Below are 6000 nucleotides of genomic sequence, written 5' to 3'. Positions count from 1 at the left end.
AAGCAAACCAACACTAAGAGGCTCACACAAAACTAGCAATTCTAATGCTCACAGCAATCCTGCACTAGCACTAAAGACAGGGGAAATACACAGGACTTACCGCTTCCAAAGAACCAGAAAAAGAGGAAGACTTCTCCTCTTCCCAAGCAATATCAACCAGCTAGATCCTGCAACCCTGCATCCCTATTGGATGTCTAATCACATGTCCCCAGAGAGTCATCCCCAGCCTATGGATTTTTAACCCTCTCCTATCTCAGTCGTTCCGTTCTTCAAATTAAAAAAAAAAGGGAAAACGTGCACATTTTGGGCGTCATTCCGAGTTGATCGCTTGCTACGGATATTTGCAGTGCAGCGATCATGGCAGAACGGGCTAATCTGCGCATGCGTATGCACCGCAATGCGCAGGCACGTCGTACAAGTAAACAGAGGTTCGTTAAGCAGCGATGGCTTCTACGACGATTCCGTTCGCACAGCCGGTCACAAGGAGATTGACAGGAAGAAGGTGTTTGTGGGTGTCAACTGACCGTTTTCTGGGAGTGTTTGGAAAAACGCAGGCGTGTCCAGGCGTTTGCAGGGCGGGTGTCTGACGTCAATTCCGGGAACAAAAACACTGAAGTGATCACAAGTCCAGACCTACTCTGAAACTGCACAAAATGTTTTTGCAGAGCTCCGCTGCAAAGACGTTCGCACACTTGCAAAGCGAAAATACACTCCCCTGTGGGCGGCGACTATGCGTTTGCACGGCTGCTAAAAGTAGCTAGCGAGCGATCAACTCGGAATGAGGGCCCTTGTACAATGAAAAATAATCTGAAAACAAACGTGTTCCCAAGGCCTGTGAATTGGGCCACCACTCAGAAACGTGGGCCCTCAGGTTCTGCGTTTTGTGAGTGACCCCTTCTGTGTCCCTGTGCGGTGTACACAACACGTTTGGCCATCTGCTCTCAAAATGTGACGGCTGAATAATCTTAAATTTACAGCGAATGCAGATTCTCCGATGCACCTGTGCAACAAATCTCTCATTCATAGCGAAGCTGAAGGCTGTTCCCTATCCAGACTAAATGGAGAAGGATCTGAGGTGACAGCGGCATGTGAAAAATGCAGGAAAAACCGAGGTCTAAAGAAAGCAGGAACATTTTCTTAGGCAATATTCAAAAGCCTTCTTCAGTTTTGAAGAAACGGATCATTTAAAAATATAGGTGGCTAGCAGGCAGCAGCCGAAAGGTCACTGGTTTCCGAACAGCGCGGCTCCATGTACACCTGAACTGGAATAACACAGTGCCCGCCAGGTGCTTACACATATAGGTGAAAACCACAGAAACCCGCTGGCTGAAGGTTACTAAAACCAATTATTGTAATTATTTTCAAGGCTGGATTTCTGCTTATGTAATCCAGGGTGTAAAATAAACGTTACCTTTCTGTTCATGATTTAACACTGTGTCATAGATGAGGTTACTCATTGCACAATCGTGCGCATTGAATTCCCAGTTAACTCCTTGTTCATACAGTGAACACAGTGTATGCCAGATAAACATGACTCTGTCATATGTTTATTTGTTGAACATAAAGGTGTGTGAAAGAGAAAATGAGTCAGATGCCACAAATAATATGCACACATTGGAAGCAGCCATTTTGTGGGCTGAACAAGATATTCATAATAGTGTAGCCCATACCTCTCATTTTGCAGGTGTCCTTAGTCAGGACAGTGTCCATGCATGCTGCCATTTTGCAGCAGCATGCATGGCGAGCACGCATCAAGGGTGAAGTTAGCCCTTCTGTCACCCAGGGCAAAGAGTCTCCACGGCAACTACAGTAACATCCGCCCTCCTCCCTGACCCAGTGGATAGTTTCCACTCTCTATCTATATAACCACCATATACTATAGACAGCATTAGTGACTGCCATACTACACACAGCACACATGGATGTAGCTATAGTGGGTGCTGGGGTTGCAATGGCTATGGCACACCTCCGAACTGTCCGGATTTTGGCTGGACAGTCCCGTTTTTCTGGGACTTTCCCGCTGTCCCATTCGCGTGTCGCAGTGTCCTGTGGTGGTGGAGCAGTTGAGACACTTCTCTCACCCAAGCAAAGCAGCGGTGAGTAGTGGTGTCTATTCCTCATGAGAGAGGGACTGAGGGCCTGGCCAACAGCTCACAGAGCACTGGTCAAGCCCCGACACTGGCTAAAATGGGGAAGTGGCCCGCGATCGTGACACTTCCCACAAGGCCCTGCACCTAGCTGTGAGAGCAGGCTCGCCATTTTCGCGTCTGTGTCTCACCTCTCAACTTTAGAAAGTTGTGAGTTATGCTATGGGGCCAAGCAGTTTAGGGGGCTACAGACTAGTATAACAGTGGACACAATATAAAGTTGAGGTACTATACTGTGGCAACATTTTAAGTGGAGGGTTGTGTAATGTGTAATATTGGTGCCTCCATGGCTGCACAGAATGGGAATGGGCACTGCGACACTGGGCCATGTTATACAACACATCTGCATGTTTTTCAGACATCACCAAGTAAACCTTGGTCCGTGCACACTGCTCCCGGGATGCATGCACAGTCTACAGATAATCACTCAGGTGCAACTCCATCCAAGTTGCGGACACATCTGGTCCCATGTGCAGCAGTGTGGGTTAATGCAAACCCTGGTACAGATTCAGGTTCGGTTGCAGCTTCAGTGGTGTCACAACTGAGTAATTAACAGTAAACTGTGCATGTAACGGGGCCACAGTGCACACACACCCTTTCTGTTCATATGATTCCAATGCTAAGTAACATGGCCGATATCTGTAGAGAGCTTGGCTGTATTAGCTTCTAGAGCTACCACTAGAAAATAAAATGCAAATGTTAAGTTCTGTAGCATCGCCATGGTGATCTCTTCATCATCAACTTGGACTCCTACTGTACAGACATTAATAGCTGAAATATAGTTGTTATCGTTACAATATAGAGATATTTAAAGAGGACACGTCTGCACTCTGCAGTCACCTTAGCCTCATCTTCTACCTGCAGTGCTGTCAACATGTCACGTGCTGATACTTTCCCTTGTATGATAGAATAAACATGTTGTTCAATACTTAAAGCCATGGAACAATAGGCTTATCTACATGATCAGGATTCGGACTGTCATCTGGATAAATTGTAACTTTCCACCACTTTTCACATTTAAATTGTATTTCTATTGCAAAGTTTCATGTATCATAGTTCTTTGCGCCTTAAATTAAGTAGAGCCTATCATAGATGCAGCTATTATAAGCATTTTTATATATTGAGGTACTTTGCAGCTACACTGATCAACAATCATGCACCGGTTTATGGGGGTCATTCAGACCTGATCGCACGCAGGCTGTTTTTTGCACTGCTGCGACCAGGTAATCGCCGCCTACAGGGGAGGGGGTAATCGCTGTGCAGGGGTGCGATCGGCTGTGCATTGAGCTGCACAAACAAAAGTTTGTGCAGTTTCTGCACAGCCCAGGACTTACTCAGCCGCTGCGACGATCCGGGACGATGCTGACATCAGGAATCCTCCTCCCGAACGGCTGGGCACGCATGCTTTTTTCCGGAGGCTCCCTGAAAATGGTGAGATGCAGCCCATGAACGCTTTCGTCCTGTCAATCTTCTTGCGATCGCCAGTGCGATCGCTATCTTTGTTAGTTCTGTCGCTGACCGCGATCCCCGTCACCGGCGGCCGACGCGCCTGCGCATTATATTGCATGCACATGCGCTGTTCAGACCCGATTGCACGGCTGCGAAAAATGCAGCGTGCGATCGGGTCTGAATGACCCCCTATGGCTCCAGGCCCATGGCTGGTTTTGGATGAATAATGTATGTTCTTTTGGTTATTTTTCTGATAACTATTAACTAAAACTCTCACTGTTTCAAAAATACATAAAATAATCATAAACTATTTACTATAGTTTACTTATTGCTAGAAAAAAATAGTTTTAAAATCTATGGTTTTTGGCATTTGCCCATTTGGCTCCATTACCGCAAAAAAATGGGGGGTGAGGAGGCACCTAATAGAGCGTGGTTTCCCAATTACGGCCCTCAAGGTACACAGTATATCAAAAGTTATGGTCACTTGGGCCAAAAGAGGGCACTCACCAGTATAAGAAAAAAAATGGAGGCTTTCTTAATTCAGCAAGGTAGGTATCACAAGTCGACGTTTCAACTCCTGTGGGTCATTGTCAAGACAGGCCAAAAAGGCATCAGCACAGCATGCAGTCAAAATATATGCAGTATTTATTTTTTATTTTTTTTCTGGAGGAGATGTATCAAATATTCTAAAGAGGACAAGTGGAGAAGGTGCCCATGGCAGCCAACCATTTTTTTAAAGTACCTTCTATAAAATGATAGTTACTGTAGAAGCTGATTTTCGCTTTGGGCAATGCAAAGTGTTCTATGTGCAAATCACCACAGAACTCTGGAGAGCTGCAGAAGTGTGAGTTTACTACTTGCAGGCATACTAAACAAAGGCTGTAGATGCACTTCCTGTATAAAAAACACTTCCTGTATAGCAAAGTGGATGGTAATGATGCAAATTCTGCCATCCACATACAGCATACAGGCAACTTCTCTAGCTGTCCTCTTTAGAAGGTTTGATACATAAATCTGAAGGTGTAGCTATGAGTAAGAGTTAAATAAAGAAAAACAAACTAATTAGAATAATCTGTCTCATCTCATCCCTAATAATGGCAGCTTCCTCACAACTTTACTTAAAACAATCTGCTGTCAGGCTGCTGAATCATGCCCTTGTGAAGTGAGTGATAAAACTTTAATAACTTCATTTTTAAACTCATTGCTCCCATTTTCTCCCATTTCTAGAAACCATGCCAAGGAGCAGCTAGTGAGCTGTAGTGTTACCTCATTAACCTTCCTGTGTGTTCTTTGGCCTCTTTCCATTGAGAAATATCCCTTCATTGTGATAAGTTCAAGAGGAGAAGGTGGCATGAGACCAGTGCCGTAACTAGACATTTTAGTACTGTGTGCAAGAAACACCATCGGCACCCCCCTCCCCCCCATATACAGAAGAGGGCCAGTGCGCCAAAAATATAGGGGCGTGGCTTCATGCGGAAGGGTAATGGCCACAAAATAATACCAATTCATAATATGTTGTACAGAAGTCTCCATTATTCAAATTACGGCGCACAGTAGTTCCACTTACACTCATTATAACAGGTAGAGCCCCTTTTACACATTACGCCAGGTAGAGCCCCGGTCACACATTACGCCAGGTAGAGCCCCATTGTACACATTACTCCAGGTAGAGCCCCTATCACACATTATGCCAGGTAGAGTCTCCTTTTTACACAGTACAGCAGGTAGAGTCCCCTTTTACACAGTAAGGCAGGCAGAGTCCCCCTTTTTACACATTATGGCAACAGACTCCCCTTTTTACACATTAGGCAGTCAGACTCCCCTTTTTACACATTATGGCGGCAAAGTCCCCCTTTTTACACATTACGGCAAGCAGAGTCCTCTTTTTATACATTATGGCAGGCAGAGTCCTCTTTTTTACACATTACGGCAGGCAAAGTCCCCCTTTTTTACACATTAGGCAGGCAGAGTCCCCCTTTTTACACGAGAGAAAGAGAGAGAGAGTTATGGCCCTGGGGAAGACAGTGAGTGGTCACCCGGCCAGCATGTTATTAAATATGCACTCTGCATAACACCACCTACTATCTGTCAGCCGTGCCGGTGGGCAGGGGGGTTTCACGCGCTTTCACGTATGTAGCCCATTCCTCACTTGCCGACTCCTGTCTATGCTCCTCCCCCTCATCTCTTCCCCCATCCCTGCTGGTCTTCTCACCTGTTCCAGCTCGTGGCCACCGTCCAATGCATCCCCCTGTCAGCTCCTCCATCCTCTTCCCCTGCCCGCAGCCAGCATGAGGGAGGGAGGGCCTAGCACACTGTGGGAGTCAGCTGGGGTTGGCCGAGTCTCCGGAGACAGTGGGGGGTGGAGGCAGAGCATCTGATCTGGGAACTTGGAGCAGCTATGCTG

This window comes from Pseudophryne corroboree, chromosome 1 (genome assembly GCF_028390025.1).
Source record: "Pseudophryne corroboree isolate aPseCor3 chromosome 1, aPseCor3.hap2, whole genome shotgun sequence".
NCBI lineage: Eukaryota > Metazoa > Chordata > Amphibia > Anura > Myobatrachidae > Pseudophryne > Pseudophryne corroboree.
The sequence above is the reverse complement of the archived record's forward strand: the minus strand, read 5'-3'. Positions refer to the sequence as shown.